Here is a 24,570-nt window from a genome sequence, read left to right on the forward strand (position 1 = left end):
CAGCATGCACCTGGGGCAAGACTGGGAGTTTAATCTGAGTATTTTATTAACTTCTAAGAGAATATCTGATAAAGCCTCGTCTTCAGTCTTACGTTTAGAACAAGTTTTAAACGAATGGGATTCATTTTATGATATAAAGTTTGAGTGTGAATTGTCTTTCAGGGACTCTTTTTGGTGCATCAGTACGTGAGAACATTCATTTAATCTTGGTGTGTTTGTGTTGGTTGAAAAGTAATCAATTGATAATAAAAACGATGTTGAGTTTCTGCCTTAGCTCTAACCAGGTACTGTAATATCCAGGTCATAAATCTCCAACGAGCCCTTCAGACTAAAACATCCTCTGATGGCGCTCTGCAGAATGTGGTCATGAATTTGGATTAATCACTTCTACAACATTATGTAGAAATTGGCATTTTGTGTGACACAACTGTCGTACATACAAATCCCAGGTCTGTAAACAATTTGTCAGACGTGACGTAGGTGTTAACTACAAACAATGTCATGTGTTGAAAACAGACAAACAAGACTCTGTACCATTGACATTATATTAAAGCTTTTTTTTAAAGTTATAGATCTACATAATGCTGCTTTAAAATGCCACAAACACGGCTTCAGGTGGCCAGACCTCCATCACAAATATTAGTTTTTTTGACACAGCTGGTGTCACCTTTACAAATGTTGAAACTGGCCAAGCATTTGCTTTTTTTTGACTTTGCATGGAAACAAATTGCATATATTTAGTTTTTTTGCTGTTGGTCAAATATAACAAGACTCCAGATTTAGTCACCTGAGGCTGTGAGGGATTATTATTTATTATGTTTTGACAAAATGATTAACCGATCGACAATGAAAAGAAGTACTAAAGATCAGGTGGACAGTTGAGATTCAGGATGTTTGAAAGGAGAGTTTTAACCACAGCTGCCCTCAAACATCCTTTTCTAAAGGTGTTCTACAACAAAAGAGTAAACTTATTAAAGAGTAACATTTAAAATTTCGCCCAATTAGAGTAGACACAGCAGCAAATTCAAGTTCAAACCAAGAAGACTACTGATAATCCATCATCCACTCCCAAAAGGTTGCATTTAATTGTTCTTACATTTTAATAACGAGTGCTTAAAAGCATACAAAATGAAGAATCAGCACAATCGTTTACTGTGGTCGAACTTGGATTCATCAGACATGAGCGTCGACTCAAAAGAAGTAATGGATCTCAAGATGGCCGTCCAGAAGACTGATTTAAGAACTAAAAGTGCACAAAAGAGAAATTAATAGCTATTAACATTTATCCTGCTTTCCCCCTCTCTGGTTCCAGATTGCATAATTATCTCCTAAACTCATTAACAGCCTTCTCAATACTCCCGATAGATCAGGATTGATTTTTTTTTTTTGGATATTAAAATTGTTCAGCGCCACATTGAGACAATAAGCTCGGGAGACGGATCGACAACCGGAGAGACGGATTCAACAGCTGCTTGTGAGTCTAATGAGTTTCTGAACGGCCGCAGGAAAGACGAGGTCGTGGAGATGGAGAGGATTTAATAAGACCACCAACAGAGAAACCGGAGAGATGAAGAGCAGCCGGATAGAACTTAGTTTCACCTCCTGAACCTCATTATGGAAATGGGCAACATTTCTGATTGCTTCGCTGCATATGTATTTGTCCCTACAGGTGTGTGTGTGTGTGTGTGTGAGACTGCAGAGAAAGATTCAGGCCTTCATATTGTTCAGAATCGGACCTGTAACTGTAGTTTTGTGGTTCTCGGATGCATACTTAATGCCAGGATATTACAGTTTCATGAGGACGAATGAGACTTCCACAGACGGAGCAAAAAAATGCACCTTCTTAAATTTAACGAGTCTCCTCTGGCTTGTTAAAATCTTTATCTTCTGCATCCGAGTACAGTTTTGAGGGTAAATGGCACCCACTGTTAGGTATTTTGTCGTAACGTGACTTTGGTACTGATTGAAATGACAGATTGTTGTTCTGGCTGTTTTAGTTGTTTTTAGCCGATGCTAGCAGCTTGAGGGATGGCACTGTCGTTCAGTTGGTCGAGACTGAAATATCTCAACAACTGTTGGATGGATTGGAATGAAATTTGGTGGAAACGTTCACGGTCCCCAGAGGATGAATCCTAAGAAATCTTGTGATCGTATGTGTTTTTGGCTAGCGCCACCATCAGGTCAAATTTACTATTTGGTTCATGATGAAATACCTGCAAAGCTAATGGATTTCCCCATAGCTTCAGCTGTACTTGGAGCTAATTAGCAAATGTTAGCATGCAAATACGCTGAGCTAAGATGTTGAACATGGTAAATATTATACTGTACTGATGTTAGCATTAGCCACACAGAGTCACTAACCTGGCTGTCGAACTTTAGCCAGCTGTTTTATCATTCATGATAAAGTTATACTGGATTTGCGCGACCTCATCAGACTTCAAGATGTAAGCTTGTTCAGTGGTTGAACCCATCACTGTCCTTTGAGGAACTACTGGCAGCTAGAAGCAGTTCTTCTGACCAGCTAGAGAAGCAGCTGTTTGTTTGAAAATAACAATGACGGCTCTACAAAACGTTAGTGTAGCTGCTGTAGCATCAGTTCTCTCAGAAGTAGAGAATTTATTTTGGTAGAAGAAAAGCATAAAACGACACTGAAGGCTTTCTCTTGATGGTAAAGATGTTTTCTGAGTGTAGTAACTAGTTTCTTTACAACATCAGAAACTGATTAATGTAAGTGTAAAAATGCTAAATATCGGATGTAATAATGTTTTGAACCTTTACTATGAGTAGCCCTCAACTTAAAGTTGTCCTTGTGACGAAGCCAAATAATCTTAATTAGAAGTTATCTGACATTATTCTTTCTAACTGTTCATATTAAAATGCTGTCCGCTAGATTCGGAACTCAAATGATATTCATGAGCGATTAATCTGCAGATTACACGTTTCATTTATTGATGTGCTATATGTCTTTTTATATATAGTAACCTCCCAGAGTACAAGGTCAGTCTTTAAATGTCTTGTAGTGTAAAACTGTAAAAGGTATGAAACTCTCACATTTAAGAAGCTGAAGCAGCAAATGTTTGAGACCGAATCAAATATTACAACTTACATCTTCTCCAACAGTTAATTTAAGAGTCCTCCCACCCGTTTAACATAACAAACACAGAAGCAACACACTTCTTTAAATGTAAGAGGAGTGCCAACACTTTTCCTTCCACATCACTGTCTCCCTCCCCGCTGCAGTCAATCCTGAAAGTTAACCTTTGACCTCTCCCTCAGTAGAGGGGCGGTTCATTGTCGGAGTCGAGGGTCACAGACTTCAGAAGACCTCCGAGTGATCTCTGACGAGTTTTCTCTGTGAGAGCTTTGTCTGCAGGATAAAGCTCAGACATTTGTTCTCTTGTAAACATGTGCCCCGGTGCGAAAGTCATAAAGCCGGAGGTCGGACGTGTTGACACTTCTCTGTGGGTTTCTTTTGTCCGCCAGAACAGAGGATGAACATGATTAATATTAAGTCTGTGTTTTTCCTGCTACATACTTGTTGTTACACCAAACCGAAGTTCATTTGGATGTTTCCCAGCACGATTCTGCCAGAAAACCTCCTCCGTGTCTAGTTAATTTAAAGTTTCTTTCCGTCCTTCGGGTGTTGTTGTGGTTCGAGCTGAGCTTTTTCTTTCTCAATCCAAACCTTGTTTTATCTTTTGGTTTTTTGTGTTCCCTGGACGTCCACTCCCCTCAAAGAGTCCATTACATTACAGTAAAGTACATGGGAAAGAGGGAAAGCCCCTGTGGTCTCTGAGGAATCCTGCATGGCTCTGGAATGACGATGTAGGAGTTAATTAAGAACAGACGTACTTCTCTGCTCCACTGCAAAGGACAAATGACCTCTGTAGGGACCTCCTTACATGAGTCTCTGCTTCCTCCGTCCATCTCTTTCTCTCATAACAGGGAGTCGGTCGCGGCTGCAGGATGATGTAAAAGTTGTGAAACAGAACAGATAGATCACTCTTACCTGCCTGTGTGTGCAGGCTTGAAATGAAGTTAAAATAATAAGTCTTTTTTTGAGTAGAACTTGGATCATATTCCTGTTGGTTTGGTCAGTGGTTCTGCTGATGCTGCACTCAAGACCTCCAGGTTATTCAGACTTGTTTGAATGAAAGAAAAACTTAAAGTCCAACAATAAACTCTCCACTGTCAGTTTACAGACCGAGTTTATGGTTCAACTTTGACCTAACAAGCTCACTGAAGTTGTGAAAGTGCAAGGAAACAATGCAGCGAAGCACAGTTAGCCTACTGACATGTTTTACCCTCAAATAAAGCTGTTTTTAATTAAACTTACGACCTGTTTCATCATCTGAGAAACTCAAGCTTTGTTGTAGTTTTGGAAAACACAATGTTGTCATAGCTGATCAAGTTAATTGCTTTAACTTTATAGTTACCTGTCTGTAACGATGTAAACCAAACTCACTAAACACATAAAACCAACTACTTACCTTCAATGTATGAATAAGAAAAACATCATTTGGACAAAATGAGTCTTAAATTTGGGTTAAGAAGACACTGTCCAACCAATTATATGATAATAATAAACTTATGTAGCTGAGTTTGCAGGCCTGATCTCCTCAGGTGATAAGTACAAAGTCTTGGAGCTTGGAACGACACGAAAAGAAGCAACTGAGGATCTCAGAGCAAGAGAAGGAACAAAGGGCAATAATAGATGTGTCAGCAAGGCCTCTCTGGGCTTTGTGAGTAACCAATAAGGAAACCAGTGTAGGGAAGCCAGGATTGGTGTGATGTGGTCATGTCTTGTAGTCAGAAGCCAGAGAAGGTGTTGTAATAATCTAATCGACTGGTTATGAATGCGTGAATAACAGATTCCAGATGTTTCTTTTTGATAGAAATGATTTTGGAAATATTTCTGGAAGCTGGGTTGAACAACTGAATTTGCATGTTTGTGTAAACGGAGGCATTAATCAAAAATGACAGCGAGATTTCTGCAAGATGGAGTTAGTGAGTGAGACAGAGAGCCAAGACTGTTCGACATCATACATCTGTGGAAGGAGCGGCTTCACTCCTCCTCATATCTGTAACGTTTGTCACTTTAGGTGACAACTTTAGGTGAGTAATGCAAAGCGTCTGGTTTGTAGATAACCTCCAAAGAAACCAGAAAGTATTCACATTGAACAAGCTGGAATCAAAACTCAAAGCATCCTTCTGTCTCTTGAAAAGTGCTATATAAAACTAAGGTGTTATTGTAATACGTTACCGAGTGGGACAGAGCAACAGCAGCTTCACTCCTCATTGTATCTCTAACAATTGTCAGTTTAGGTGACAACTTATTGTGAGTAATGCATAGCGTCTGGTTTGTAGATAACCTCCAAAGAAACCAGAAAATATTCACATGTAACAAGCTGGAATCAAAACTCGAAGCGTCCTTCTGTCTCTTGAAAAGTGCTATATAAAACTAAGGTATTATTATAATACATTACTGAGTGGGACAGAGCAACAGCAGCTTCACTCCTCGTTGTATCTGTAACGTTTGTCAATTTAGGTGACAACCTTTAGATGACTAATCCATAGCTTCTGGTTTGGAGTTAACCTCCAATGATTATTTTCGCTGATGATTATACCCTTGATGAATTGTTTGGTCTATTAAATGACCAAAAAATAGTGAAAAATGTTGAGCAGTGCCCAAGATGGCGTCCTCGAACCCAAATATACTCAGTTTACTGTCACAGAGGAGGAAGGAAACCAGAAAATATCCACATGTAACAAGCTGGAATCAAAACTCAAAGTGTCCCTCTGTCTCTTGAAAGATGCTAAATAAAAATTAAGGTATTACTATAATATATTACCGAGTGGGACAGAGCAACCAGCGGCTTCACTCCTCGTATCTGTAATATTTGTGAATTTAACTTTAAGTGAATAATGCCTCTTTTTGTTGTGTTGGTTAGTTAATCAATCAGTTGTTTTGCCCATAAAATGTCAGAAAATGGTGAAAGATGTTAAACAGTGCCCAAGGTGGCGTCCTCAAACCCAAATATATTCAGTTTACTGTCCTTGAGGAGGAAAGAAACCAGAAAATATTCACATTCAACAAACTGGACTGAAAAGCAAACCTCTCAGAACATTTGGTGATTGATTTATGGAAACCTACCTACACGATCCTCAACGCCAGTGAGGTAATTCTCTCAGAGGTTGAGGTTTTCACCACCTATATTAAAACAGAAAGTGCTTTGTTGGATATTAAATAGTGTGCATTAAAATTTCTGCTCCAGATCTATGAGCTCTATTACTGTTTCCCTCAGAGGATTTTTGCCGAGCCATAAGATGTATGAGAAACAAAATGCTGAGCAGATCTGTCTTTCTGTGCCACTTTGTAGCTCCTAACCTCTGCTGACTCATTCCAGCCTTCTGCTCGCACTTTGTTTATTGCCTTTTTCTGTCCAAAGGATTATGAGATTTTCATTTTTCCCTCAGTGGACCTGACGATACATAGCAGCTGCAGCAGAAACTCCAGTCAGAAGCTGTACATTTTCCCCACATGATGAAACGCGTCTGTGCGGTTAGACATCACGTTTCCTTTTGATGACACACCTTCTTATTCTCTCGGCTCTCATCGTCTTTGTTTTTCCCTCTCTCTCCTCCTGGGAGTCGGTTTTTTAATGGCGGTCTTTCTTTTTTTGTGTCTTGCATGAAAGACAAAAAGTCTTTTTGTGTTCACGCTGGCATGCAACTGTTTGCCAGTGGCTAATACAGAGGAGGAATATTCAGTGGCATGTTGATTTGCTTTCTGTATCATCAAAGGAAAGGAGTTCTCCCACAAGTTTTCCATTGATCTGCAGAGGAACACCAGTGATCTGCTCCCTGGAAGCTAATCACAGGAGGATTCTTATTGATTTTTGAAGTCTTTCAGTCTCTTGTTTTTTTTTACACCAAGACTTATCCATGACTCAAGAAATCCATGAGTCCTCCTGTGGATTGTTGGTTCCACTGATAACAGACCAGAGCTGCCATGAGTTATAGATGTAATAATGTTTTGTTAAAGGTTTGGTTTTATGGCCTGTAGATTCACAGGATGTATCGTTTTTTTTTAAATTATCGATATTGTATTAAACGCAGCATTTTCTTTTTCAGGTTTTATCTCTTTAATTTTGAGCAACCCTCAAGGTGCAACTTTATGTTTGTCCAGAATAAAATATCTGTTGGAAGATTAAAATTGAATCTGGGCCAGATGTCCGCGGTCCCCGTTGGTTATTACCTGACTTTTCATCTAATACCATTAGTAGGTTTTTATCTATCAGATGGATCGCCATGAAATTTGGACCAGACATTCATGGTCCCTAGAGGATGTCTTCGAAAGACTATTCATCTTGTGCTGTCGTCAGGTTTTAGTGAAATATCTTGACATGTATGTGGATGAGTTGTCATTAAATTTGGTTCAGATATTCATGACCCCATCAGGAGGAATTGTAATAAACTTCATGGTCCATTTGGTGCCATCATGAGATCAAAACGACCCCCAGATTTAATGACATTGTCATCAGCCTCAGTTGTTCTCCAAATTCAGTGTCTTAATTAGATTTTAAGACATTCCATCTATTTCATTTGTCAACTGTCATCGAATAATTGGGGTGTGAGGTGCGATACTGTACATTTATAGTCTCAAAAGGACTGGAACTTGTTCCCAGGTCGTCAATTTCAGACCCTGGCTCAGACTAAGCGCCAAACCCTAATCTTCAGTATTTGATTACTTGGATATGAGTCATCTGTCTGTTCCCAAATCGCTTAAACTCCACGGTTACTCAGCCTCAACTTGTCGGCATGACACGGTTACGATGCGGTTTCTTTCCTCTTCTGTGACAGTAAACGTTGTATCTTTGGGTTGTGGACAAAGCAAGATGTTTGCGGATGTCATCTCAGGCTTTAGGAAACACTTCTGACATTTTTGCACCATTTTCTGACATTTTATAACCCAAACAACTAATCAATTGTTCATTATAAATAATCAACAAACTAATTGACAATGATAATAATTGTTTGTTTCAGCGTTAATTTGTAATTTCATGCGTTTCTGTCACAGTTTCTGTCACGGCCAGAATATGTACAAAAAATAAGAAAAAATCAGGTTCAGACTGGTCATTTTAGAGCCAGTTTAACAGAGCAGGAAATTGTCTGAATGTGTCCCTGATGTCTTGTAATTGTGTCGAACTTTCGCTCGCTGACACCAGAAAACCTTGTAAACCGTCTGTAAAGCCTCAAGAACACGTAAAGGTCGGAACACGACACGTATTAATGTCAGGAAGATTAAATGTTGAGAGGAGTCGCTAAAATCCAACTTCTGAGAGGGCGTCAAAAAGAAATAGTCAGTTGTTTTGTGAACAGCAGCTTCTTCGTCTGTCTCATCACACTGTAGGTTTTCTGAGGCTGCTCTAGTTTACAGGGTTGAAGGATGAAACTCTCCGTCAGCTGACTTCTCTGTGCTTCCCTCAGGTTCACCGGCGGGTGAATCTCCTCTGAAAGCTGAACTACTCCTCGTGCTCACAGAGGACTGTTGATCAATGTCGTGGTATTTAGAGAGGAGCTTATGTAAACTGGCTTACAAGTGTTTTTCTGTGGTGGATCCTTACAAAACAAAGCTGGAGCAAAACATACCAGGGATTTTTTTTGTCCTTTTTTTTGTAGTTGAAGGAGATTTTGTGGTCTAAAACTAAATGATTTGTTTATATCCGTTGTTTTTCTTTGAGTGGAACAGAATCAGTCAGCTGATTTGGGAGAATTGAGACTTGCAATCATATATTTACATACTGGATATTGACGTGATCAATTAAAGACACACAGGCCCTGTTCAGACCTGTTATCAACATCCGTCCTGATTGATCCGATCACAAGTGGACAGCTCCTGGTATCTATATAAGTTAACACGTACTCCACTGGGAAAAAGAGACACAATGTTCTTTACACGAGGGAAGAAAGAACTCAATGTAACATTTGCCAAATTTAAAAGAACTAGTGCAGTGGCCGTAAGAAAAATGTGTTCCTATAGAAAAGTGGGAGGTTAAGCAGCTTTTTCATGGATGGCCAAATGAGGCTGTGTTTGAAGGTGGGACGTCAGGGATATTTAGGTTTGTTGTGAAATCCGATATTCCAGGGTATAATTGGCCGTTTTTGACTATTCTTGATTTGATCATAAAAGCATTTATGAAATAATTTATTAACAGTATCATTGCAGTCCAAACAAATGCGAAATTGCACACCCTTGAACCACCCAGCAGCCATGTTGAAACTCTCAGGTCAGTCTGATCCTGATCCGCAGAGATATTTGAGGAATACACACGCACGCACGCACACACACACACACACACACACACACACACACACACACACACAGATTCCTTGCTTTTATAGAGAGATGGCCACATTGTTAAGAATTTGTCAAAGTCAACTTTTTACAAAGTTTCTAAAGTTCTTCCTCACTCAGAGAGCTGCAGCTGCTTCGTGTTGACAGGTGCAGCGATGCCGCCACAAACTGACACTTTTTTACAAATAAAGAAACAGCTTGATGTATTGTATTTAATGACGAATTTTCAGAAAGGCATGAATGATTTATAGTTCATCATGGATAGTGTTTCATAATGTTTAGAAAGTTTCTCTTAACTCAACAACTTGCAAAATTGACTGATTTTTCAAGGGAGTCTGGGGATGTTCTCCATGGATGACAAAGAAGGCTCCTGTATTGGTTACTGTTTACTGTATTTGTACATTTAACATGTTTACTGTTGATTAAAAATTGTGGTCTTTCATAAATTCAGCGTTAATGGTAAAATCAGTTGAAACTGTGTTAAAACAACTGCTAAATGTCGGCAGGTAAGAAGCACTTTAGACACTGCAGAATCACACTTTTTTACAATGTAAAAAGCAACTTAATGTATTTGTTTTAATGCCAAATTAACAAGAATCTTTGGATAATGTCAAATCTGTTGCAGCCAAGTTTCACAAAGTTTTTAAAGTTTCTCCTTCCTTAACAGCTCTGAAAATCATGCAATTTGTTAAGGGAGTCTGGTGATACTGTGGGTACTAATTCAGTGGTTGTATCAGTTGAATTGGACACAAACATCTGTTGCTAATATATGCAAGTTAAGAGTTTATTCCAAGATGCTGGTGTTTCTACTGTGGTGACTGCTCCTAAAAGCACAAATAAAACTATTTTTGCACATAAATTCTGTTGGACACGAACACACAGAATCAGTTTGGTGAAGATTTCCCTACAGAGAACCAGGGTAGTATTAATAATCTCAAACCTAAATGAGTGTCATCCATCAAACCGCGTCGTATCCGACACATCACAGGCGGACAACACGATTTATGTTTGCTAGGAGCCGTTGGATTGAACACTTTCCCTGAGAGAAGCTTCATTTCTGCATTTGTATTTCTCCTTTCTGCCTCTCTAAGCATAAACTCGTCTCTGCATCATAGAAAATCAATAGCACCTTCTGGAAAGTTCTCAACTCTGGTAATTACATTTGTTTCCTGCCCTTCTCCGTCTTCACGTGAACATTAGCTCTTATTCCTCGTGCGCCAGTAAAGTGTAGGAGTATTATATTCCCTATCACCAGTTAAATGCAAGAAAGACGGTCAAAGATTGTTAAAGACAAGAAGTTGTGTTGATGATGTGTAATTCTGCATTATTGTGGTGATTTATTGATTACTTGTCCCTTGAAGAAACCAGAGATGTAGTGGCTGGACTTGATTCGCGCCATTTCAGCTGTTAGAAACCAACATTACGCTGATTATTATCGAGTTTTGCGAACTTGAGCTGAAGCAGAAACTGCACTTTTATATAATATACACTATATATCAACAGCTCAGGGTCTGTCACGCGTCCTACCACGGGTAAAAACTCCCCCAATAAACTTTGCTTTAAAGCAAAACAGCGGACAACAAGGACTTTACAGGGACTTTTTTTCATCAAGCAAGTAAAGTGGTATCAGTGTTGGTCAGAGGAAGGGAAAGAATCGTACCAGAGTTCACTCAACTTGGGAAAAAGTCCATTTAGTTTTCCCAACAACCCCAAAAACACTTCAGAGGCTCCACCAAGACCAGCAACTCTGGAGAGACTCTAACGGCTCCTTACGACTGGATGACAACTGTCCCTGAAAGATATGATATGTATTCTTTTCCAGCAGTTGATATTAAAGAACATAAAACACCCAACAATAGAGGTCACTATTGTTGCAGTCGGGCCGATTAACAGGAGTGAAGATAAATCCACATTTTTTAATCTGAAAAGTTAAAAACTAATCTCTGTGCTCTCCTCCCGTCGGATCAGAGCAGAATCTGATGAGACTCTCAGGTGTTTATTCCTCCGGGAGCTCTGGATCTGCACCTGACTCGCTAACCAGAGTACCATAGTTATATCGTACAGGCGACTCTTGCAGACTATTCACGAAAAATGTGAAGTTTTAGCAACGAGGAGGTGTTGAAGTTTATGTACCTTACTTGACACATTCCTAAAACCAAAACAGTGATCTGAAACACACTGAAACTCTCTGATAAGTTGAGGAAAGTTTGGTGTTTCACCCGTTTCATCTCACACGTAGTCGTTCGATTTATTGTTGCAGCTTTAAGTTTAATGTCCGAGTTTTGTATTCACCGCAGAGACGCTGCTGGTGGCCTCTGCCTCCGTCCGTGTGGTCACAATATCCTGCGTCCTGATACGATCTGGTATCAGCGTTGCATATCATTGGTCTTCCATATTTCTTGGTGCTCTCCACTATCTCTAAGAAGAATCAAGAATAAAAAAAAAACACTAGCCGCGTTTAGCAAAAGCATCACGTCAGTGTAGCGTACCGTATTACTGCGACACGTTACGGGCTTCTCTACAAATGACTTGTTGTTCTGTTACTGTTCGAGCAGCTGCATCTGCAGATATCAGCTTAGGAGTGAGATGAAATGAATTCCTCATAAATGTTCCCTTTTTTGGCTATTGGAGCTGGAAAAATGGCACCAGATTAGGCATCAGTCTCTGCAGTGTGTGTGTGTGTGTGTGTGTGTGTGTGTGTGTGTGTGTGTGTGGTGTGCTGAGCCAGGTTGAGCCGCTGCACTCTGAGCTCTTCAAAGGGCTGCCATAAAACCTCTGGATCTTAATCGGATGCTGTTCAGACTCCACATTGTAATTACGTCCCAACAAATTCCTGTCTGCATACTCCTACAGAAAAGTGTGTGTGTGTGTGTTTGGAGTGTGTGTTCGGAGTGTGTGTGTGTTTGTGGGTGGAGGGTGGTCGCTTTTTTGTGTACAGTTGATGTCTCTTTGGGGGGTTTATAAGCTGCGTGTTATATCACGTTAACATTGTGTTTGGGCTATTGATGTTGGTGCTCGATGCTGGTTTGATATTTACACAGATGTTTTTGTGTGTGTGTGTGTGGTGTGTGTGTGTGTGTGTGTGTGAGAGAGAGAGTGTGTGTTTGCAGCTTATCTCTTCCATGCTCTTCTCACCAAGTTTCTTTGGTCTCAATTGGATGTGAAAGGAAATCCCATGTCTGCGAGGCTTCCACTACAGGCACGGACCTGTGTGTGTTCAGTGTGTGTGTGTGTGTGTGTGTGTGTGTGTGTGTGTGTGTGTGTGTGTGTGTGTGTGTGTGTGTTCAGTGTGTGTGTGTGTGTGTGTGTGTGTGTGTGTGTAAAGCCTTTAGCATGCCACAGTGGATTAACCACACGGTTCGAGCAGTAACACTGAGGCTGTGAAAGAGAGATTCAGGGAGGAAAACAGAGAGCGTGAAGCAGCTCGACGACGGTGAAAGATTGATGGAAAAGGGATTTTAAATTCCGGGAAAAAAAAAACCAACACATTTTCCCTTCAAGAAACAAGAAATTACCACCAGCGTTAATTAATCGTCATTCAAAAAAAAACAAAAAAACCTCTGATTATTACAGCCTTCGGAGCGAGCGTCTGTTTCTCTTGTGAGCTACATTCGCGTCACATTTTTTTCTGTCTTGAAGATAAGTCGAATCCCTTTGGTGGCGCTGGCAAGCAGAAAACAAAGGCTTATTAAGACAAATAATAATAGATGATTTAATTTTAACACAGCTGATAGCTGATGGCGTGCGCCTGCAGAAACACATGCAGCAAATCGGTAAATATGATCCAGCTTGTGGAGCTTTGCAGGTATTAGGAGGCGAACATGGAGGGAGTTTATTCCTCCATGTTGTTGGGAAACAAAGTGAACACGCAGATTAACAGAGAACTGGATCAGCTGCAGGACTTTCAGAGGTTTCTGTTTGTGTTTAAAGTCCGTCAGTGTTTCTGAGAAACGACTGCCACAGTTTTCCCAGAGTCCAGTTAAACGTCTTTACACAGCTCAACTTCTCCACCGGAGAGTCTGAAAAACAAATGTTTGAAAGCAGCAAATCCTCGTTTCATGTTCGAGAAGCTGAAACTGGAGAATGATGGAATACTGATGCTGTGGGATTGTAGCTCAGGCCAGCCGCCACCATGAGGCGCAATTATTAAACTCAAAAATCAACTTTTCTTACAAATATAACCTTTAAAGGTTCAATTCGTAGAAGTTAACCACCTGTCGGATCCAAACTCCAAACAAACAGGGGGGAGCACATCACCGAACAGTTGACTGCTGGTGACCGCAGCTGTTGTTAGCCACTTAGCTCAGTTAGCCGTGCAGCTAGTGGTCCCATTCATCCAGTTAAGGCACATGTAGAATATCACGGTACTTAACAGGAAAGTTTTGATACAAAGGATACAAATTGGACAGATGTGCAGGTTCATTATGATGCGTAACTCGATCAGATTAATGAGGCAAAATTATCAAAACTGTCCTCACTGTTAATCTCTAATACAAACTTTTCATACAAGCATAAAGTGAACAACAGCTTTGCCGATACTGATAAATCTGTGATGAACCAATAGTGGCTGATAATATCTATATTGTAAATACTTTATATGATAAATACTTAATTATTGTTATTAACTTTCTCCTATGTCTTTGCTCTGGTATCGCTTTCACTGGATTTTGTCCCATTTTTGTGAGATGAAATAAAATATCTGCAAGCTCGGGAAAGAAATGTGTTGAAAAATAATTTATGTTGGGTTCCCAGTCCTGCAGAATGCATCACTTTAGCGCTGTTACCCAACTCTTGTTAAAAATGTTCCAGTTGCTACCTGATATATTGTATTTCTCGCACAGAATCTGGCAGTTTCCACAGCAGCTGTCGTGATTTTCCACTTAAAAATACAGAAACAAACACCGGTGACAGCTGAGTCAGCAACACTGTCGTCCAGATTTACGTCTGAAGACTTAATTGTGATGGATTCGAGCAGAGATATTTACAGTATGTTGAGTCTAGCCAAACCTCAACGGGGGGGGGGGGGGGAGTAAAGTCTAAAATTGTCGTGAAGAATCCTTTTAGTGAACAGTGTCGTATTTTTAGCGCCTGTCATCATCAGCGTTGGACGAACACACTGATATTATCAGCTGGTCAGTGGATAACCAGTCCAACCAGTCCAGCGGCGACTCTGCTGGTTATGTCGCGACGTGATCCGTGTTGAGACGCTTAGACACACCGCGTTGTTTCATAACGTTTCATCATTACTTGCACACTGCGACGGCGTTCTTACCTCAACCTGGCAGCCGCTCGCCTCCTCCCTGCTGCTCAATGAGGCAGCGAGTCATTAAAGAGAGCGAGCTGCACAGCCTTCAGCTCGCTGCACCGCCCCGCTCTCATAGCTGGCATTTCTCAGATAAGAAGCAGCCGGCACAACTGATTTACAAGCCTCCTCTCCTCCCTGTCTGTAAGGGTGTGTGTGTTAAAGTGTGTGTCTGTGTGTGTGTGTTAAAGTGTGTGTCTGTGTGTGTGTTGTCATTGATTTAAAAGACTCAAAGTCTAATAAACAATCATGAAATACTACGACGGCAAAAACACATCAACCTGCAAATCACATCACAGCGTTCAACGCCGGTTCTCCATCTGTCATACAGCACAGGTGTGTGTAGGTGTGTGTGTGTGTGTGTGTGTGTGTAATGTAACACTAAATCTCGTTCTCTTCACCCTCCTCCTGTCTTCTGTGTAATGTTCCTCGTCTGGCGTTCCTCCAGCTTGTTGGGTGTATTTGTTGACTTCGTTTCTTTTTCACGCTCTCGTACGTCTTCTTCTCCCAGCGACAGTCATTTGATACGCGCATCGATATTACAGCGGGGGGAATTCCAAGAATGCCGGCGTTAACTCCTTCTTTTATTGGATTTTCTGCCACCAGGGCTTTTTCTGGAGTATCCTTACAGAGTAACTCGACGCCGAGCTGCAAGGTGTTCATTTCGCTGACCTCTGACCACACCCAGCAGCCGTGCTGTCAGGGGTTAGTGATGAAATATTCCCACTGGCTAATAAGATCGTGACACCGGTAATCCCCGGTACTCTGGCTTCTTACAAGAAAGGATGCAAACTAATACAAACCAGACATTTCCTACTGAAGCAGCTTCACATTAAAAGCGTCCAACTGGTGAAACCACAAGTTGACTTTAATTTGAAGTAGGCTAGTCGCAGGAAATGCAAAGTGTTTGTTGAGTTTAGCGCCGCAAAACAACTGTCATATGTCAGCAGGTAGCTTAAGTCTGTTAGGCTGCACACCTCCAGTTTCTCAGTAAAGTAACCAACACCTTTGCCCTCCTTAATGTTACCAGGTTCTCTATAAGCACCAGGTTTAAATCAAAATATGCGCTTTTGCTTTTCGCTTTGACAACAAATCCTCAGCCGTCATCTTGTCAGTCAGTTGTCCTCACACTCGTCATGCTACAAGTGGGAGTTGTTATTGTAGCGTTCCTCATCCCACTACCTATTGATTTTAAAGAGCATAACGACGGTTGTCAAGTAATATAATCAGTGTGTGCCTGACCACCTTGTAACACTGGGAACATGGACTATCATGGCAAGACTAACGCTAACCGATAAATCACATTTTCATCGTCATTTCGATGTAAACATGCAACCGAATCGCCAGAATAAATGTTAGCCAAGTGTGTTATAGTGAAACCACAGATACCTTTTTAAACTGAACATTTCAGAAGTTGCAACTTTATGTTTTGTTCAGGTAGATTTTTTTTATTTCTCTCTCGTTGCAACACTGTGCTCATGCTCCGGTTAGGTTTAGGCACAAAAACCACTTTGTTAAGGTTTGGAAAACACCTCAAAACACCTGTTTTCCTCGCCACAAAAACATCTGGGGACTGAGCTGAACAATTCACTAAGACTACTAATAAAAGTCATATCAGGGATGGTCATCCTGGACATTTGTGAGCATCTCCGGCTCTAGTTGTTGCTGTTCGAAAGAACGTCCTTGTTGCCGGCTTTTTGGACTTATCAGATATCTAGACTTTATCAGAATAACTGTCTGAATATCTTTTAATCCTGAGTCTCACTAACCAACACAGACGACCTCCAACTGGTGGTATGGAGAGATCTTTCCCTCCACATAGTACGAGAAGTTGGTCCTCAGCTGAAGTCTTTGTGGTGTGTTCAAGTGCAGCTTTTCGACCTTTGTTGCTGCTCATTCTTTGATGGTGGTTTAGGTCTTTAAACCTGTCAGGGCTCCATCTGATATCTTCAGAGCACTGCGACGTGAGAGGAAGCTATTTTGCTGCCTTGTTGTTGCCATAGATGTTTTGTTATCTGCTGCATGTCAGTTTGCATATTTTTGGATGAATTTCAACAGACGTTTCTTCTCTATTGGAGGCGTCAAAAAGATCCAATATGTCCCCAAATTTCTTGGAAGCTGTTAGCATTCCCCCACATCCATGCAGACCTCCTCTTACTTTCCACTGTGAACTTTCTTTTACAGGTGAGGGAAGCTTCATAAATCATAGAAATCCGTAATAAAAGAGAAGACATCACTCTCTATTCTGGGGTCACAAAGCTTTGGTACGATTTTCTAAGGAGGCAGACAAGTGGAGACAAAGTTCAGGTTACATCTCAAAGATTTAATCATCTTGTCCTCCTCTTGTCATAGAGTGTTTAATTAAGGAAAGACTTTACTGTCACACTTTTATCTCCCTGTGATTGAATATTTCTGTGATTTATCTCCAAATGAAAAACTTGAATCTTTCCCACATCGATCTCCTTGGACTCGTTGGAGAAATGCATAGAAAAAATAGTCTGATATATAAACGCTATTGATCGCAAACACTTCCAGTTACAGATGAAATTTCAGAGCTGCTGCCGCTGAGCGCCGGAGTGTTCATTAAGTCCCGAGGACGTTCTGTGTTGTGATAGAGAAGGTTGTATTTACCGCTGGATAGACGGAGAGTTGACTGGCAGATGGTCGGACGGATGCAGAATATCCAGTTAATTAAAGAGTGAATTTGTTAAAATCCTTCCAACTGTCACTCGACTTTGTAAGAGGAGTGAAACGTCCTCCAGTGGAAAAGTAGCCGATGAGATGTTGGACGCACACGAAGAGGACGAGTGAAAATGGAGCGCTTTGAAATTCTGTTTCATTAAGTCAGTCGACTGCGGAGCTGCAACGATTAGTTGATTAATGGTTTCTGGTCATTTTTTTAAGCAAATCTGCCAAACGCTTATGGTTAAAGCTTCTTAAATGTGAGGATTTGCTGCATTTTCTTTGCGAGTTATGACAATGAATGAGGAATCTTTTCGGGTTTTTCCACTGTCGGTCGGACAAAAGGAGCAATTTAGAAGACGTCACTGGATTCTGGGAAGTTGTGACGACCGTATTCCACAATTGGAATTTCCAACGTGGAAATACGTTGTAAAAAATAATCTGCAGATGAGTCGATAATGACATAATTGTTAGTTGTCACTCTTGTTGTGTTGTGGGCTTAGAAATAGATTGCAGCATATTGAAAAGAATGAGGATTTACTGAGTGAAAGTTTGACGTTTTGACATTTTGTCTTCATCGAATAATATTTAAGAAATGTGACGTCACCTGATTCAACTGATCTGTAGACGTCCCTTCACTTTCAAAAGTTAAAGCAACTATGAGGAACGTTGAAGTGTTTATGTCTTGTTTACAGTCTTATGATTCCTCTGATGATTATGAATTACCTGCCGGCACACACAAGGCGCAGATATCGGACCACGTTTGTCAAAAGGGGGCGCTAGAATCAAACAAAACTGAAAGTTCCTCGTCGTCACTTTAAAGGAGACATTATACTCATTTTCAGGATCGTAGTTTTATTTTGGGCTACTACTAGAGCAGATTTAGTTGCTTTAGAGCTCCGTCTGAGACGCTCCTGTCTCTTTAAATACTCAGTCTCCTCTGATTGGCCAGCTCACACACGCCTGACCCAGCAGTTATGCTAAATCAATTCTTACGTGCCAAACTAGCCTTTAGGCATAAATTATGCAAATGTGTGACTTTGTGACGTAGCGTGATGTCACAAAGTTGCAGAGTTAAAGGCGTGGCTACCGATGAGGCGTTCAGGAGCACTGTTTTCTGTAGGAGAGAGGAGCTTCTGTGCGTGCGGACTTTGACTTTTTTTTAACTTTCATGGTTTTTCCATGAACAAAGACTTCTGAAACACACTGACAGAAAGAAGGAAGAAATCGAAAAAGTCATAATAGATCTCCGACCTTGTGTTCAAAAATCACATTTTTACTAAATCGTCTTCTTGGTTCGGTGTGTTGAAACATTTTCCGCCTCAATAAAGACATCAGTTTCAGAGCGCTGCGCAGCCTTGGCAACTCTATTGGCTTTTTGAAGATTTTTCCTTTTTGAGTCATGGCCGTCCAAATCGAACACCTACAGTATGTTACATCTGTTGTACACACACTCATCCACATCCACATCCTGTCTTTGATCCACTGCAGTCTGTTGTTCCTGAAAGTTTGCCGTTATCTTTTTTAAAATTAAGTTTCAAGCGAATGAAACAACATCCAATTTTGATTTACGAGTATCTTGTTGCTTGATGTTAATCGATTCTACACGCGAAGACCTTCAGAATCAGGATGAACGTCATGAAATCAGTCACTCAGTGTCGACTGTGAAGTGATTGTAAAAGCCCGTTAATCTGCGGTTGATCGTCCTGCCAGACTGCGGAGTTAAGTGTTCTGACTCCCGATGATTGGTGGTGTAGGTGGTTGATTAGTTCGGTCCAGATTACACGGACGACTGAATTCTGATTAGGCTGAGTCAGAGAAAAAGTTGGAGGCAGAGTGTTGCCTCCATTAAGTCTAATTAACATCTGTGTGTATGTGTGTGTGTGTGTCCCCGTTTTTTGCCACCCACCCTCCACCCACTCCACCACCCGACTCTCAGAGACAATGTGTGGGCGTCCTCTCTGAAGTTGACTTCTTCAGTTTGTAGCCGTTTCTCTGCGTAATTAACCTTCCCTCCAATGGCAGTTTGCAACTCGTAGCTGCGCTCTCGTTAATTTGCATGTTTTAACTCTAATTGACTGCTCGGGCTGGAGAGACACTTCTCAAACCCCCCCCGTGAGAGGATTTTAATAAAACTCAGATAAAAATAGATTCTGATGATTTCATCCAGCTGTGATGATTTCAAACGTCCTCGTCAGACATGAACGTGTATATTCGCTTAACGATGTCTGAGTAAAGTGCGGTGGATTTCTTTATTAGCACGACTCGTCTGTGAATCAAAATGCAGACAAACAGTCTGATAACAAGTGTGTTGTTTTGTGTTTTTGTGCAGGAGGAGAGTGAGGAGGTTCACGTCGTCAGAGTTCAACAGGCCTGAACACCGAACAGGTAAAAACAGGACTCGCTCCTCTCGACTCTTTTTTTACTTTTTCACATGTTTCAGTTGAAAAAATTCCAAAGAATTCGCTCCCATGCTCGACATCTAACACAGACGCTCACTCTGTTCTCCACGGGCCAAATCCGGACCACTAGCTGCACGGCTAACCAAGCTAAGTAGTTAACCGCAGCTACAGGTAGAAGCAGTTAGCAGTTACTCTGTTGAGATGCTATTTTTGAGGTTGATTTTGGAGTTTACTGTATTTATTCTAGTTTTCCTGAAGCCTGAGGTTTGGGATGGAGGTGTTTCGGACATTTTACAGTTAAAAAACACACCTGTCCATGTTCCCAGGTGTTTAAATGTGGGGTTGTATGAGGTTCTGACACCTGGTCGGTGTGTTACCTGCAGCAGATGATCGTCAGCTCCTCCCCCCTGTGTTACGTAGCGTCACGTACTGGTGTTTCCTGTAGATAGCAAAGTGAAACAGGATTATACCTGCAGTCTACATCCAGTCAGCTCATTACATTAAAACTGCAATATGAACGCATGAGTGGCTCCAGTAAGTGGGTGATAACGGACTGATTACCTTGTTTAACGAGGATCTACTCTTAAATTTGCAGACACAGCACACAGAAAACATGACAAATTAAAGGTTATCACCAGATTAAATGTTGTTTAATTGTTTTTCAGCATTTTAGATGAATTGTTTTGGTCGTCCTCTGTATTTTCGGTAACGACGTGACCTCTTTCTGGCACCACACTGAGACAAACATCAACTTCTCTCCAGCCTCGTGAGCCCGTTAACGCCTCATGTTGTTTTATTGATAAATTCCTGCACTCAGACAAAGACCTCCTGTTTGTCTTTCTATAGGCTCTGTCATATAACATTCTCATAAAAGCAGTTCATTAATCTGGACTTGCTGTGTCAACACATAGTTTTTGCAGAGCTGTTACCTAATGATGTGGCCGTGTAACACACAAACGCACATTATATCCTCCAGTGTGAACGTGTTTGAGTGTGAACACGTGGGAGACGATCTGATAGTCGCGCTGATACAGGACGTGGTTTCAGCTGTCATAATGAAACATTAATAGAACGCTGCTGATGTTTATCACCAACCTGCCGCGTGGCTTTTAATATATAACGCTGTATATCTAAAGTTATCACCTGTGCTGAGAGACAAAGTCCAAGTCAAACCTCAAAACTGAAATATATCCGTAGCGTTGAGCACTGGAAAACTGAAAGTGGGTCTTCAGCAACAAACCAAACACAGAGATTCTGTGTTTTATTGTTAGATTTGTGTTCATGTGACATGTAACAACTAAATAATGATTTATAAAAGCGTTCAATAAATGAAATCATAGTGATTAGTCGCAGTCCTGCCTCCTCTTTAGTGCGACTAAGTCCACTTAATTAAAAACCACTGAAAACCAAACGTATGAATCTTTATATCCGTCCAATCCACTGCTGTATGACGCTCATATCGAGTTAGTCTTAAAAGAAATAAAGTTAAAACACGTGTTGGAGCGTAGTGTACACACACACACACACACACACACACACACACACACACACACACACACACACACACACACTCCCACCTTCCTCTGGGAGCTCTACAGGAAAGCTCCGGTTTGTTGTGCAGAAGGAAGTTCAGCGTGTTTGCATCTTTATTTCTGTGTGGGTGTTTGTGTGTCTCGGAGGGGAGCTGCAGCTGTGAACGCTCGCACAAGAAATGTGAACTACACAAACACACAGACAGACACACAGACAGACACACACTCTCTGGAGAAGACAGGGACTGTCAGTATTACTGTCAGCAGATGTAACAGTCTCTCTCTTCCTGCTCCAGAAAAGTCTCTTTTTAAAGGCTCAAATGCTGATTGAGTATCACAGCTTAAAGTCAGCACAGTGAACACGAGCACCACTGTGGACGGATTACTCAGTCCAGCAGAGTGAGAGCTGAATAATTGCACGAATTGCACATTTAGAAGGAAGACTTTGCCATTTGAATTTCATTTTAATGTCCATCTTTCCTCCAGTTGTGCTTCTTTTCTCCTCCAGATTTGTGTCAGTTTCGTAGATTTCTTCAATCATCATTAGTCATCGGTTTTCTGTCAGTGGCACCACCTTTCCCTTTTACAATATTTATTATTTTACGTGCTTCCAACATGTTTTACCAATAAACAAATCATAAACATCTCATGGTATATCCCATTAATTGTTGACGCACTGGCAAAACACCAGCAGAACTTCTAATTTTCTCTTGTCACAACACTTTGCTCATGATCTGGTTAAGTTAACCCACAACAATCACTTGGTTAAAGTTAGGAAAACGTGTTTTGGTTGCTACAAACATGCAGAAGTCTTGTTAAAAACAACTGGTTTTGTTGCCATATACTCCACTGCAGGTGAACTGACATCCTGTCAAAAATATCTCTTTTTTTGTCACCGTCAACGTTCGACTTAAAGACATAGAAATGCAGTTGTCTCTTGTCAAAAATATCCAGTGGTGTAACACCAGTGAAATGCTTCTTTTCACAGCTGGAAATGTCCCAACTTCCAGTAAAGAATATCCAATTTTTCACCACGACAAAGATGCTGCTTGAAGACGTTGAAACGGCGTGATTGCTCGTCAAAGATAGACAATGAAGAGATCATGTTTTGGCATAAAATACCTGTTTTCGTTGCCACAAACACGGCTGGAAATGTCCCAACTCCCTGTCAAATATTTCTGTTTTTTGTCGGCTCACATGTTGAAACACGGTCTTGAACTGCGGTCACTGGCTTGCCAAACATGTTGCCTGTTAAACCACCATCATTGCCTCCAACCAAAGAGAAAAGAAAACCTCTGACATGTAGAAATCTTAAAATGTCTGCAGAAACGTGAATATTTTATCCTGCCGACTGGGAAGAAAACGGTTATTTTCCCAAAAGCATGCGAGTGTTTTTCATGAGTTGATCTTAACTCTCTCCAACATTTCTGACATCTGACAACAACTGAAACAAATCCTATCTTCACAAGAGACTTATCTCCACATCCTTGAATCATATTCCGGTCACGACGGGTCGTCTGGAGAGTATGATGTTATCGCCGCTGACAGAAACGATGACCAAAGCTTTAAAAAGAAGAGGAATGCTGTAATTAACTGAAATTATCCTTCAAATCCTTTCATATATCCCGTCTTCCACTGCAAAAAAGTAAAATGCTAAATTATGAAATGTATTCAGAAGGGTCCTGCGGAGGATTTCATGTCAACCTCTAAGTGTTTTTTTCCAGAGAAGCCTTTACAAAATATTTAAGCAGCTTAGAGAGTCACATCCTCGCTGCCATATCTCATAGTTCATAGTTGACAGTCCTGACTTCATCCCCTCTTCATTAGACCTTTATATATGCTGGGTATTGTTTGAATATTGTATTATTATATATATATAATTCACCATTTTTCTGAATATTGCATGAAGAGGATGTATTTGAATTCAGAGGCAGTAACGCTGGAGGCGGAGGACGGGAAGAGACTGAAAACTTCTAATAATCGGACACAAGGAAGCTTGCAGATGATTAGGAGGTAAAGAAAAGTGTACATGTATACGTACGTACAGACCGTACTAATGATTCGATCAGATTCCTACAGCGAGAGGTTGATTGTTGCCGGCCTTTGTGGCAGCGAATGTGTCCGTGTGTGGCTCCTCTCGTCTGTAAATGTGCTGATGCAACAGGGGGGAAAAAATGAAAATGTGATCTCTCTCTCTCTTATCTCACCTCCTTTATTATATCCCAGCATTCAGATGGGTACAGCATGAGATGAGAGAATCAGTTTGTATTGAACATGGTTGAATGCAGTGCTGATGAAAGCTCATGCTGATAATAGCTTTTTCATTATGTCCTTAGCCGGGCTTGGCATTTCATTTTTTCCATCACAGAGAGAGAGAAGTTCTGATTTTCTCTGCTGCCGCTGCTGATTTGGGGTGGGCGCCACGTCGTCCTCTGACTGGGTTTCGATTGTGTGTTTGGAATATTATTTTTTTTATATTGCATTTCTGCTCGATTAAGCTCCGCGGAGAGAGACAGGGGTATGAGGTGTGATGGATTGTATTCACCTCCCAGAATAGGTGTCTGCGATTTGAGAGAAATCAAACTGAAGCAGCTGTTTGAGACAAAATGTTCACCCTGTAGCTCGTGTGGCTTTGTAGAGTTTATAAAAGTGATACTATTGTGGAACGTCGTGTTTTCACAGCTACATTTCTAACAGATTGGCTGTTATTAAGTAGTTACCGGCAGAAGAGTTTGATATTGGAGATTCGGACGAGGTGGGTAGTGTAACTCTATAAAAATCCAGAAAAGCTGCACTTGAAAACCTGGTAAAGACTTCAGCTGACAGCCAACCAGTTTGAACATGGTGGGCACCTGTGTGAGAGGAACTACCTCTCCGTAACACCAGGTGGAGATGGTCTGTATTCGTTATTCAAAAAGGGAAACCAAAAGCCAACGGTGCCGGACAAACCCCAAAAACTAGGGCCACAGACGCCCTTGGTGTAGTCATGTTAGAAGACTTCCGGCAAATAGACGGCAACATCAGGAGCTCCATCGCGATGATTGATTTGTTGACAGGAAAACATGTGTTTTATGTAATTAAGTTTTGGAAAACATTGAACAACAATGAAGATAATTATTTCTGCCAAGGGGGTTATGTTCTCACCCATGTCAGTTGATTGGTTGGTTGGTTTATGGGACTGTTGATTGGTTTGTTGGTTATTGGGTCTCTTGGTTTGTTGATTGGTCGACAAGACTGTTGGTCTGTTGGTTGGTTGGTTTATTGCTGGGTCTATGTGTGTGTCTGGTTGGTTTG

At 41.0% G+C, this 24,570-nt stretch overlaps 1 protein-coding gene across 1 annotated transcript in view; it reads left to right on the plus strand.

Annotated features, from left to right (window-relative positions):
- Positions 1-24,570, plus strand: part of plxnb2a.1 (plexin b2a, tandem duplicate 1) — a 180,537-nt gene that overhangs the window by 38,822 nt on the left and 117,145 nt on the right. The window contains exon 2 of the mRNA XM_030440172.1: positions 19,675-19,730. The gene's annotated coding sequence lies outside the window, so the exon portion shown is untranslated. The remainder of the gene's footprint in view (positions 1-19,674; positions 19,731-24,570) is intronic.

This window comes from Sparus aurata, chromosome 14 (genome assembly GCF_900880675.1).
Source record: "Sparus aurata chromosome 14, fSpaAur1.1, whole genome shotgun sequence".
In the NCBI taxonomy this organism is placed as follows: domain Eukaryota; kingdom Metazoa; phylum Chordata; class Actinopteri; order Spariformes; family Sparidae; genus Sparus; species Sparus aurata.